The 13,786-nt window shown below is 41.5% G+C and overlaps 1 protein-coding gene and 1 long non-coding RNA gene across 3 annotated transcripts in view; one reads left to right on the top strand and one right to left on the bottom strand.

Annotated features, from left to right (window-relative positions):
* Positions 1-13,786, bottom strand: part of LOC108434221 (multimerin-2-like) — a 38,690-nt gene that overhangs the window by 9,867 nt on the left and 15,037 nt on the right. The window lies entirely within an intron of this gene.
* On the top strand, positions 3,829-11,429 carry LOC108434220. 2 transcript variants are annotated; one of them, XR_001858347.2, is made up of 7 exons: positions 3,829-3,918; positions 4,736-4,894; positions 5,030-5,099; positions 6,358-6,489; positions 8,544-8,687; positions 9,281-9,386; positions 10,731-11,429. It is a non-coding gene; the product is annotated as an uncharacterized LOC108434220 (long non-coding RNA). The 2 variants fall into 2 exon arrangements; XR_001858348.2 differs by lacking the exon at positions 9,281-9,386.

A 13,786-nucleotide genomic window follows, 5' to 3' on the forward strand; every position in this document is an offset into this window, starting at 1 on the left:
CTGTTATTTCTTAACTCCGCCGCTTCAGCATTGGGTTTTGACCATACAGGAAATACATCACATCACATTTATTCTACCAATCAATAACACAGGTGTCCACAGCTCCAGTCCTGGAGGCCATAGTCCTGAACATGTTATTGTTTTCCATTGCTTCAGACAGCTGACTGAATTTAGAAGGTGCAGTAAGATCTGATAGTGAAGTCTCTCTATTATAAAATGAGCAGCATTGTGGCCTGTATGATGTTGTTCTGCATTAATGGTTAACTGGTACTTTAGTATGAATGATATCGCAGAAACAAAGGAAACAGTTTGGCTTCTTCATCCAGGAAAGAAGCCCTCTAAATAAAGTCTATGATACTGTCATAAAACGTTCATATTCTTTTCATAAATATGTGTGATATCAGTGATACATGAAGTGCAGTAACTTCTACTTTCACCTCTCGCATGCTTCCTCGTGCTTCACCATATGTCATAGTGTCACGTTTGAGCGTTGACACGTTCAAATCTCAAACCTTTATGATATCTGGTCACATTTCATAGTAATATGAATTACTCAGTGGTCAATAACTCTTCATTTCAGTTGGGAAATTGTGTAAGCCTGAATAGCTACATAAGGAACTTTTACTGAAACTAGAAGGAAAGCAGGAAAATAAACAACAACAACAGCAACATCTTACTGCAGTGAATGCCTGAGTAAATACTAGAGGTAAAGTTATTTACCAGTAGCCTAATTAGCTTGTGATAGTTAGATATGAAACACATTATCTACACATCTACATTAAACAAGGTCTGATAGTGAAAACTACTGTGGCCAGTAGGATGTTGTTCTGTATTAATAGTGAACTGATATTTTAATATTAAAGATATCTCAGGATGAAGGGGAGCACTCTGGCCTCTCTGTCCAGGGAGGAAAGACTATAAATCAGCTCTGTAATATCTATTTTATGAACATGTGTGATGCAGATGTTTATTAGTGGAACCGAAGATCCGCATCAACTTTGATCACATGATTAGATTAGATTAGATTAGATTAGATTAGATTCAACTTTATTGTCATTATGCAGAGTACAAGTACAGGGCCAATGAAATGTAGTTAGCATCTAACCAGAAGTGCAATATATAACATTATTTACATAAAGTGCGGTGGTAACAGTGACCAGTGCATAAATATAACTGTTATATACATGTGTGTATAAGTGAAATGTGAAATATGTAATATAAAATATGAAACATACAATATAAAATATACAGTGTTATATATGCAGTGTTATATGTATCTGTATATCTGTGTAAGTTAAGTTTATATACAGGAATGTACATATTGAATATATAGTATATAATATACATATATACATAACATACATAAAGTGAGATATGCAGTAATATGAATGTAGGTTATTATATACACATGCGTATACAGTTATAGACATGTAGATGTATAGATACTGTACAGATCAGGGAGCAGCAATACAAATGAAAGTTGTATGAATGAAGTATATCATCAGTGCTGAAGGTGTAGGAAGTGCAGTTTTTTAAAGTGACTGTGTAGCGTTCGTCAGGATAACCGCCTCAGGAAAAAAGCTTTTCCTAAGCCTGCTGGTGCGGGAGCGGAGGCTCCTGTAACGCCTGCCAGATGGTAAGAGGCTGAAAAGTCTATGATTTGGGTGGGTAACATCTTTGATGATGTTTCTTGCCCTGCCCATGCAGCGTTTGTGGTATATGTCCTCGATGGTGGGTAAATCGGTGCCTGTGATGCGCTGCGCCGTTTTTACTACCCGCTGGAGTGCTTTGCGGTCAGCAGCGCAGCAACTGCCGTACCATACAGAGATGCAGTTGGTGAGTATGCTCTCAATGGTACAGCGGTAAAAGTTCACCAGGATCCTGGGAGACAGGTGAGCTTTCTTGAGGCTCCGTAGAAAATAAAGGCGCTGCTGCGCTTTTTTGATGAGGACGGAGGAGTTCAAGGACCAGGTGAGATCCTTGGAGATGTGGAGACCAAGGAACTTGAAGCTGGACACCTGGTCCACTGCAACTCCACTGATGGAGATGGGGGTGTGAGCCTGGTTCCTAGTCCGTCTGAAGTCCATGATGATCTCCTTTGTTTTGCGCGTGTTGAGCGCCAGGTTGTTGTCATGGCACCATGAGGAGAGATGCTGTACTTCGTCCCTGTAGGCCGTCTCATCATTATCTGTGATCAAGCCTATCACCGTGGTGTCATCTGCGAACTTAACTATGGTGTTTGAGCCATAAACAGGTACACAGTCATGGGTGAAGAGGGAGTACAGTATCGGACTCAAAACACAGCCTTGTGGAACGCCAGCGTTCAGGGTGATGTGTGATGAATGGAGATTGCCTAATTTAACAGACTGGGGTCTGTTAGTCAGGAAGTCCAAAATCCAGTTGCAAAGTGATGTGCTGATGCCCAGATGGTTGAGCTTGGATATCAGCATGGACGGGATCACTGTGTTAAATGCTGAACTGAAATCAATGAAGAGCATTCTCACATATGAGTTCTGACAGTCCAGGTGGGTCAGTGCAGTGTGTAGTGCTGTGGAGATGGCGTCCTCAGTGGATCTATTGCTCCGATATGCGAACTGGTGTGGGTCCAGCGTAGCAGGTAGGCAGAACTTCAGGTGGGAAAGAACTAGTCTTTCAAAGCACTTGGAGATGATTGGGGTGAGTGCAACAGGTCGGAAGTCATTCAGGGCTGAAGCAGTCGAGTGCTTTGGCACTGGCACAATGGTGGCAGACTTGAAGATGGATGGGACAGCTGCCTGGGCCAGCGAGACATTGAAGATGTGTGTGAAGACACCCGAGAGTTCCTCAGCACAGGCTCTTAGCACACGGCCAGGTACACCATCAGGGCCGGCTGCTTTCCGTGCATTCACCCTGCTCAGCATGCGACTGACATCCGAATCGGAAAGTTCAAGTGGATTATCGTCTGGTGGAGGATCGTTTTTTAAACATGTCACCTTATTACCCCGGTCAAAGCGAGCGTAGAAGTGGTTCAGCTCATCAGGGAGTGAAGCACTGTTGGTGGATGGCGCAGTGCTCGGTGGCTTGTAGTCTGTCAGGGTGCGCATGCCCTGCCACATACGCCGAGGGTCAGAGGAGGTAAAGTGCTCCTCGATCCGCTGTTTGTAGCAGTGCTTGGCTATGGATATTCCTCTCCTCAGATTGGCTCTGGCCAAGCTGTAAGCCTCCCGGTCTCCTGACCTGAAGGCAGCATCTCTGGCTTTGATCAGAGAGCGAACCTCTCTGTTCATCCAGGGCTTCTGATTTGGGAATATTATTATTGTCTTTTGTGTTGTCACTCTGTCCACACAGTTGTTGATGTGTTCCAGGACAGAGTTAGTGTAGGTGTCCAGGTGGATTTGTGAGGCCGTGATAGCCTGGAAGTGGAAAATCTCTCTGATAACAGAAGTGCAGGAACTTCTATCAGCTCCTTTTGAACTCGTGCATTCTTGGTCAACATAATCCACCACAACATCACGTTTTACTGCTCATAAACCCAATTTTATGATGTCAGTTCATGTTTCATAGTAATAAGAATTATTAAAAAAGTTGGGATGTGGTGCAAAATGTAAATAATAATAGAATACAATGATATGCAAATCACATAAACCATATGTAAAGGTCCAGGCTGCGCCGCAAGCCACCAGCAGAGGGCGACAGCAGCAAGGTAAAAGGCAAAGTGCCATATCTTCAGGGAACTCCAATTCCCAGAAGCCCTCGGGCTGATTAGGCCCAACCTGACACACCTGTGGACTCCTTAACTTAAGGCTGTGGCAAACACCGGCCCTTTATGACACCTTTGTAGAGGGGAGACCAGTATGGTGTGCAGCCTGGGTGGATGTTTAAACAAAAAGAAGAGGAAAGAGGGCTGGAACAAACAAAAGGGAGTAGCTGCTACAACAGGTGCACCGAAGTCTGCCTTCCCTTCGTGATTACAGTGGAAGAGTCTTTTGTTTTCTCGTCATCTTTTATGTTTCTAGCTCAGCCTTTGTTTGAGCTGCTTTCAGTGTTTCCTTTGTTTGTTGCTGTTTTTCCCACCTTTTATTTCCCATTCCTTGAGGTGTTTTACCTGTCGCCGCCTGTGCTTCCCAGTGGTGCAGCAGTAACTCCATGGGTGCAAGCCTGGCTTTGGGTCACCTCAATCCCAACCTGCACAATAATCCTATTCGCATCCCGATGCCTCAGATTTATTTAACCATCACCTGCCGTCCTGTGACCCCATATGCTTAAAGGAAAAGGACACAATCTCTCAAATGTTGAAACCTGAAGGTTTTGTGAGAAATATATGCGCGTTTTGGCTTTGATGCCGACATGTTTTGCCCAGTAAATTACAATGTTTTTATGTAAGTTTTAATGTTTCTTCCTTCCCCAGCGATGCTAGTCTGTACCATTGTTTGCCACCTTGTTCTGTTTTCATTGAACAGTATTGTGGGATTGTCTTTACCTAGGAAGCTAACCAACAACACTGCGCTCAGATTTGGCCGAACTGAAGCACCCTGGAAGACGGCTGACTTATCTTTCCTTCTGAATAGGACAGCATTTGTCTCTGGAGTGAGCAATTGCTGCCTACTTGGACAGCTGCCTCTTGAATGGACTGCACTATATATTTCAGACTCCTAAAACACCGATAAACCAATACCATTTTGTGGTGGTGGTGTTATTAGTGAAGCTGTGCCTTGATAATATTTAATGTGGTGTTTTTTTTTCCTTTTTTGAAAAGTCATGGAAATGCTTGCGGGAATCCGTGAGGATATCCGTGCCGTTAAGGAACGTTCTGGGCAGAAAGACGTGAAGACTGATTCCTGTGCTGGTTTCAACAGTTGAGGCCCCAAACCTTCTTGACAAATCCCTCAAATCTCTGGAGGAAAGGCTGAAACTCGTAAGATCATACCTGTAGTCAAACCTACATAATGTATCTTTTTTTTTTTTTTCCCTAATATGCAGTGTTTTGATCCCAGTATGACTTGCTACATGAACGGTTTTTAGGGTTAAACTGATATTCATCTAATTTCAGATCAATGGCTTTTCCGAAGTGGGAGGAGTATACATGAAGGCCAAGGTGAAGAGGGACGTGGAGAAACAAGGTAAATGCCAGTTGGTTATTAAGGATACATCTACTGAACAGGCATGGAGTAGAATGACCTTGTGTAGGAGATTCGATGGCCTTTTTCAGGAAATGGAACGGTGCAGCTTCACTGACTTGTCTACTGCGACAAAACCAGCATCTTGCTGGTGATCAGTATCGCAATGTGTGTAGCGCATGTCACTTATTTATTTGACTTGAACTTAGTTTGGGTTTCATAACAGAAGTTGTATAAATAACTTCTGGTAAGACTTTAGATTACAGGGCAGCAGAGTCGGGCATGCCTACACCATGCCTACACTCCAACTCGGACTCTTTTTTTTTTTTTTTTTTCTTTTTTTCTTTCAGAAATATTGAAAGACGTGGCTGCTAAAATTCTGACTTCTCTTGTTTCATGTTTTCCTGTCATGAATTTCCAGTTGAGATTTATTAAAGTGGACAGTCATTAGGCTTTTCACACAAAGAACCTCCTGATGATTCTCAGAAATGTTCAGTATTGACCAGCTCTGTCTGTCTGTCTGTCTGTCTGTCAGTCAATGTGTTTATTCGTTTAGTGTTGATTTGGGATGTTTTATGGAAATAAATCTGCTTTCATCGTGACATGAATGACTAACTGATGTACTGTGTGCTTTTATTATGGAAAGACTTCGTCTATTATGGAGCCACTGCACTATAGAGCTTTATACTGTGCAGATGAACCTGACTGACATTTTCTACACGTTATAGCGATCGTGCCTCTGTTGGACTCCATCACGATCAGTGTGCCCCATTTTAATTCATTTCAATTGGTAATAACCACTCATGGCTCTACCTGCCAACTGCTACTTAAGTTCTTAATGTTGGGTAAGGGAGCGGAGGTGTAGCATGATGGGCCTTGTTCAAACTGCCAGCCCAAATCCAATGTTTGCCATTTCCAGGTATTCATATTGATTTTTGATCAATCTGGACAGCAGAAACGCATTAAATCAGATTTTTGCAAGCTTGTGTAGAAAAGTGAGATCAAATTCTGAACCTCTTTATTCAGTCGGCAGCCGTGACGGTGGAACGACGAAACCAACTGAAATTAGCAGCAGACAAATACAGTTCAGAACAAGATGGGCAGTGAAAAGCTTTACAGACGCGCTGAAACAGAACCACGCTCAGGTTAATCTGACAAACCTGAGATGAACCTGATATTCATTTATTTTTTTGGTTGAAAGAAAAATCACAAAGTATTTACACTGTTTGACTAAAAGTGTCAAATATTCTGTTTATTAAAGAGAGAAAAGTGGCGTTTTCAGCGTCGCTCTCAGCAGGTGAAGCTGGTCATATTGGACCATACAGCACTTTATTTCCTCTGGTCTACAGACACGTCTTCACCAACATCGGCAAAGCTTACAACCCAGCTACAGGTAAAATGTTTCTAAACCATTCTATTATATGATTTCACTTTATTTGCACTGTTTATTGTAATAATGCATAAATATGGATCAGTGACATTCTGCTAAAATGAATGTAGTAATTGTTTTCATGTCAGTTTTTAAAGGTTTTTCTGTAAAGATTCATATCCTTTACATTATGTACATTTTCCTGATGTATGGACTAAGTGTAAAGACCTGCAATGACTTCGGAGAAAAGCCTGGTCCTATTGATTTTACATTTAAGCCCACCCCCTCCTCCCCCACAGGGTTATAGTTTTAAGAGATCCTTTTTTTTTTTTTAATTTTGAAAACCTTTTTTTAGTATCACATTTTTATATATATATATATATATATATATATATATATATATATATATATATATATATATATATATATATATATATATATATATATATATATATATATATATATATATATATATATACACACACACACACACACCTTAAAATCAGATGACCACTGTGTCAGGATCCAGAACAGTCTAGCCTCCACTCTGGGTCTCTGATGTAGTATGTTACAAGTAATTTTTTAATGAATCTAATTGAAATTTAATGTCTCCTGATATAAAAAAGGTTATTAAATCAAAAGATTATAAACGTTCTTGCAAAGTATAAAAAGCAATACCAGCGAAAAGTTTAAAGGAAAGAATAAAGATGGAAAAACCAAATTTCAGTCATTGGTTCTTTCGAAGGAAAAGGTTGTTTCAGGTGACGAGATGGGGGTGTGTGTGTGTGTGTGTGTGTGTGTGTGTCTTTTCTTTCCACATATGCTGAGTGCCCCTCCCCAGGGCGCTGTCTTCACTCCTCCTCTCCGACCATCCTAGGGATTACATTGGCTATCATTAGTCACTGTTAAATTCACCTTGACGCCTCCTATGCTTCGTCTGGCGAGGGCCATTTTTATGACTTTTCCATAATGGCTTTTAATTATTGAAGTTGACCTGTTCCTGCTCGCTGCTTATCCATCTCCTCACCAAAAGCAGTGGCTTCTAGGCAGTGCCTGGTACGGAGCACCTCTCGCCTAGAAGCCTTAGGGCCTAACTTTCCTACCTAAGGCTGCCTGGGCCTTAGTTACAACAACTCTGTATTCTAGTTTAATAGTTAAGTTAATAATTGCCACAAACCTTTTAATGATAACTCGATGTATTTCAACAAATCCTACATAAGATTTGCTTTTATTGGTCATCGTCTTGCACATAAACTAATGTAAACATTTAACTTCAAAGTAAAATGAGTTCAGGGGGGGATTCTTCTTCCATTCCCTATATACACAGATCAGGCGTAACGTTCTGACCACCTCCTCGTTTCTACGCTCACTGTCCACTTTATCAGCTCCACTTACTGTATAGCTGCACTCTGTAGTTCTACAGTTACAGACTGTAGTCCATCTGTTTCTCTGATACTCTGTTACCCTGTTCTTCAGTGGTCAGGACCCCCATGGACCCTCACAGAGCAGGTACTGTTTGGGTGGTGGGTCATTCTCAGCACTGCAGTAACACTGACGTGGTGGTGTGTTGTGCTGGTCTGAGTGGATCAGACACAGCAGTGCTGTTGAAGTTTAATGCTTGTCTGAAGGTTGTCTAAGTGTTTAATGGTTTTCTTAGGGATGTTTAATGGTAGTCTAATGGCTGTCTAATGTGTTTTAAGGTTGTCTAATTGTTTTATAATTGTTATCTAATGGTTTCCAGAAAGTTGTCTAATGGTGGTTTAAATGTGTTCAAAAGGGTTTTTCAAATGGTTTTCTGAAGGTTGTCTGATGGCTGTATAGTGTTTCTGAAGGCTTTATAATGGTTGTATGAGATGTATAATGATTGAGCAAATGTCTCGTGGTTGTCAAGGTCTTATGGTTGACTAATGGTTTTCAGATGTTGACTAATGGTTTCTGTTTTTCTCAAGGTTGTCTAATGATGGTCTAGTGGTTGTCTAATGGTTTTCTGAAGGTGTTCTAATGACTAAAGATTTCTAATGGTTTATTGAAGGTTGTCTAATGCTTTTCTTGTTTCCGATTGTCAACTAATTATCTAGTGGTTTGGAGAATGTTGTCCTGAGAGAGATATCCATCCACCACTATCATACGAAGGTATGATGAGAGGCTGTACATCTGCAGTGTGTTGGCTGAGCGTTGTTCAGCAGTGTTTCTGGTGCAAGCTCCTAAATCAATCAAAAGCGGTAAGTACCTGCAACATCATGACTTCTGTTTAACCCTTTTCCGCCTCTAGCGATAATGATGGTGGGCTGTGTTTGTGCCAAGTTTATTAAGGGACAAATTTATTAAGGGATTCAAAGTACTGCTGCCAGTCATTATAAACCCTCTTTTAACTATAGTAAACTCGTCCCTTAGTCTGGGCCATGTACCCAAAGCTTTTAAACTAGCGGTTATTAAACCTCTGGTCAAGATTTGGTTTCTTGAAGTTAGTGTATTGTCTAAGTACAGGCCTGTTTCTAACTTGCCATTTATATCGAAGATCTTAGAAAAAGTTGTGGCCCAACAACTTAGTTCATATCTACATAAGAACCATATATATGAAATTCCAATCTGGGTTCAGGCCACACCACAGCGCTGAGACGCTCTAGTTAAGATAACTAATCTTCTTGCCTCTGATCAAGGCTACACATCCCTGTTAGTGCTGCTTGACCTCAGTGCAGCTTTCAATGCAATAGACCACAATATTCTCCTAGAAAGGCTAGAACACATGGTTGGAATCACAGGGACGGCCCGATCATTATAAGTAACCATAGCATTAACTTTCATTGTTACACAGATGATGCGCAACTGTATCAGCCAAGTCTGACAAATGGATTAAAGAATATAAAGGACCGTGTAAACGACGTAAGAGGCTGGACGTTGTAACTTCCTCCTTCTAAACAGTAAGAAAACAAAGGTTCTCCTACTGTGTCAAAGTGGTAAATAAATTCAGATTTGATCTTAAATCTTGCTGACTTTCCAGTTATACCTGGTTCAACAGCAAAATAATCTTGGTGCCATAATTGATTCAGATTTGTCATTTGGTCAACAGATGGGCAGCATCACTAATGGTTGTATAATGGTTTTTTTGAAGGTAGCCTAATGGTTTGTTTCTGATGGTTGACAAATGGTTTTCTAATGGTTCTCTGAAAGGTTTCGTGTGGTTGTCTAATGGTTTTGAAATGGTTATATGAAGGTTGTCTAATCATCTGAAGGTAGCCTAATGGTTTTCTTGTTTATGATTGAAGGGTTTATCACTTCTGATGGTTTACCAATGGTTTCTAGTGGTTTTCTGAGGGTTTTCTAATGGTTTTCCCAAGGTTGTATGATTGTGGTCTAGTGGCTGTATAATGGTTATCTGAAAGTTATTGGCTAATGGTTTTCTGAAGGTTGTCTAATGGTGGTCTAATAGTTGATTATAGATTTATTATTGTATAATGGTTTTCTGAAGGCTATCTAATGGCTGTCTATTGGTTTTCTGAAGGTTGTCTAATGGTCATATAATTGTTGTCTAATGGCTGTGTAATTTTCTGAAGGTTTAATTGCTACCTAATGGTTGTGTGTGGGGTTTTTTTTTTTTTTTTTTTTTTTTTTTTTTTTTTTTCTTTTCTTTGACTTGTCTAATGGTTTTCTGAAAATTTGTCCCCTAGTTTTTCTGAAGGTTGCTTAATGGTTATCTGAATGTTGCCTAATGGTTTTCTTAAGGTATTTTAAAGGTTGTCTAATAGTTATGTATTTTCTCATGTTTTTGTGAAGGTTGTCTAGCGGTTTTCTGAGAGTTGACTTTGTCTAATGGTTATAATGGTTTCTAATAGACTCCTGTAGGATACGTAATGAGCCCATGTGGGAATATCGTTACAGAATGATGTGGGTTTTTAGTTCAACACCTCTACTTTACAAAGGTAGAGGCAGCTGGCCATCAAGTGGGGGGCCTTTTGGGGTCATTGAGACAGGCTCGCTTGGTGGCTGTGCTTTTACTGGTGGGAATATGTTTGATGACTGCGAAGGCTATTCCAGGCTATAACTGGAAGGGCTTTGGGGCAGAACTGTTGGCTTGTAGGCTGCAGTGGAGGTCCCCAAAGCGAAGACTTCCCATACCCCTAAATGACAACTAACGTCTCCATACTTCCAGTTAGGACCTGAAAGGTGAGGTAGGGTCTGACTGGTGGCACAGCCAACATGGAATGCACTTGTGGATGTTTGTTCTATGACGACACGATAATGCTGATGGTATTTTTGTTTTACAGATAGCAGAAGTGGGGAAAACCCAAGAACCCCACAACCCGAACCAGGCAAGAATACTTCCGGTTCCATTAACAGATGACCATCTTGGTCTTGTGCGAGTTGGTGAGATTTCTGCCTTTTGAAATTGATCACTGATGATACCTCCTGCTGAACACTCAGATGGTCAACATAAATCCAAACTTTATTTTCAGGACTTTCATTCTGTTCATGACATACACACCATTCCTAATGTAGACAGATCGAATAAAGATTGAAGTGCTGTCACTAACAAGACAAACATTATTTCCAGGACGAAACGCTTGTATTCCGCACCCGGTAAGCGTATCCGCAGGACCGGCATGGTCTGGGCATGCTATTTCTGACTGCGACACGTGTGCCGTGTTACATACTAATTTTCCAAGTTTCAATGTTGGTTCATGCCATAACGTAACCTAGCCAAAGACCACTCAGTGTTGTACACCTTGCCTGCTAACTTGTGACCAAACATTATAACGCCTTTTAAAATTACCCTGATGTGTTAAACTTTGTTACATCATTTCTAGGGGAAATTCCCAAAGCATTATGTGGGATTGTGATGCAGCTTAATCAGTTAAGTCAGTCATACAGGCCAAAATCGACTAAATTTTGCAGCTAATACGATACAAGACATGCAATTGAGAGGTTTGCAAACGACACCGCTCACTCTTTAGGTATTATTTCTAGCACCCTTCAGTCTCATAAAATCACGAATTACAAAATACATTTACATTGGTTTGTTTTATGTTTTGTCTCTGTTATTGATCCCACTGCAGATCTCAATGGGTATATTAGTGATCTAAAGGATCTATGTAATCGTGTTACCCAAATGGGTCAAAACAGAGGAGATTGGCTGAGTGTTTGGGTTTGTGGTGGCTGTACTGTTGTGAAATGTTACTGATCTTTGTCACATTTTGTGGTGGTGTTCTGATAATCTATTCCATGATGCAATGTTGTTGCATATTCTTAGCTGTACAGATACATGTACATATAGCACAAACAGATGTAGAACTTACCATCATAAATGTAATTGTCACCACAGAAATCTCTTAAGTTACAATGCCTATACCTAATGTCCAGACAGGTATATGAATGAATAACCCATGTTGACCACACTTCTGTATGGTCAAGCAGGGGGAGCGTTAAGTATGAATTTATTTGATTAACTTTTGTTGCCTCTTGCCATTTGGGTTAATGTCATTTGTGTTTTGTATGTCTTTTCTTGGGTGGTGTGTGGGGGGCTGTGGAGAGGTCCTTTTGTAATGTATTGACACCCAGTGTTATCTATACCTGCAAATCTAGCAACAGGGGAGACTGTAAACTCCTGGGTGGAGCTTAACACCTACTTTAATTCCAAAGGTAGAGCCAGCCATCCATTGAGACAGACTTGCTTGGTGTGTGTGCTTTTACTGGAGGGAATAGAAGTTAGATGACTGTGAAGAAGTGTGTTCATTAAATTTTTTTCCCCCCTTGAGTCTCCACTCCTGGGTTTTCAACAAGGTAACAAGGTAACAAGGTAACAAGGTAACAAGGTAACAAGGTAACAAGGTAACAAGGTAACAAGGTAACAAGGTAACAAGGTAACAAGGTAACAAGGTAACAAGGTAACAAGGTAACAAGGTAACAAGGTAACAAGGTAACAAGGTAACAAGGTAACAAGGTAACAAGGTAACAAGGTAACAAGGTAACAAGGTAACAAGGTAACAAGGTAACAAGGTAACAAGGTAACAAGGTAACAAGGTAACAAGGTAACAAGGTTTTTGACCATGATTTGGTCCCTGGGCTTATACTGATGTGTAGGGGTCTTGGGAGGGTCAGTGATGTTTTGATTGACCCTCTCCCAGTATTCACTCAAGACTGATGACAGGCCCACTGTGTACTCACTGCGATGTACTTCAAGGTCCGCCAGTCCCCCCATGACAATCTCATATGGCGATAGTCTGCCTAAAGTGTCTGTTCATGTCGTGCACGGTTCAGCTAAGACCACAGGCAGGACTTTCACCCGGTTGGTCGTGTTTTGAGTCCGCATGGCTTTTCTTAGCTGCCCTTTTATAGCGCGATTCACCCTTTCTACCATTCCAGAGGATTGGGGGTGATGGGGAACGTGAAAAGCCAGGTCTATGCTTAGCTGTTTAGCGAGCGCTTGCGTGACCTTCGAAGTGAAAGGTGTACCTTTGTCAGAGTCAATACCTAGAGGGACACCATATCGTGGTATAATTTCCTGACAGTTTTGTTGCTACCGTTTGCATTTTCTTTATTACACAGGAAAGCTTCAGTCCATCAGGAAAATTTATCGATCGTTACCAGTACATAGTCGTGGGGTCTTAGTTGTCATGTGTGTGAAATCTATTTGCCATTCCTAAAGCAGCATTTCAGGTTTGGGGAGAACCTGGCAAGGGCCTTTTCAGAGTCAGCAGCGTTATTCCCAATCGAGTCAGGATCGGAGCATCGCTGATGAGCACGGACCTTGACCGCAGCCAGACGAGAAGGCAGGAAACTAGCACAAATAAGGTCCTCGATAAGCGAGGCATGGGACATGGGCTTATTGTCAGACGTGACAAAACCACATTGAGACCATATACCCCCAAAATCATGCACAACAACAAAAGCGTAACGACTATCGGTGCAAATAGTGACGCCCTGAGAGAGAATACAGGCGCGAGTGATAGCGTACAGTTCGGCCGCCTGAGCAGAGGAAAAAGGCAGAGAGAAGGATTCCACAACAGTAGAGGGTGAGGAGCAGACAGCGTAACCACAAAGGAAAGTGCCGTCAGAAGGCTTAGAGCAAGAGCCATCCACATAGAAAGAAAGACCACTAGGGAGGGGGGTGGACAGGATGTCCGGGCGAATAGAAGTTTCTGCGGCTAGGCGAGAAACGCGGTCATGCGAGTCAAAAGAGGAAGAGGTGTGTGAGTCAGACAAGGAAAGCAGGCGCACGAGAGCAGAGGAAATAGAATCAAGGGCAGAGTGAGGACGGATAGAAAGATTTGCTCTGGCGAGAAGAATGTTCTCATAACCTGCACGGCGCTGGGCCGATAAATGC

Source organism: Pygocentrus nattereri, chromosome 24, assembly GCF_015220715.1.
Source record: "Pygocentrus nattereri isolate fPygNat1 chromosome 24, fPygNat1.pri, whole genome shotgun sequence".
In the NCBI taxonomy this organism is placed as follows: Eukaryota; Metazoa; Chordata; class Actinopteri; order Characiformes; family Serrasalmidae; genus Pygocentrus; species Pygocentrus nattereri.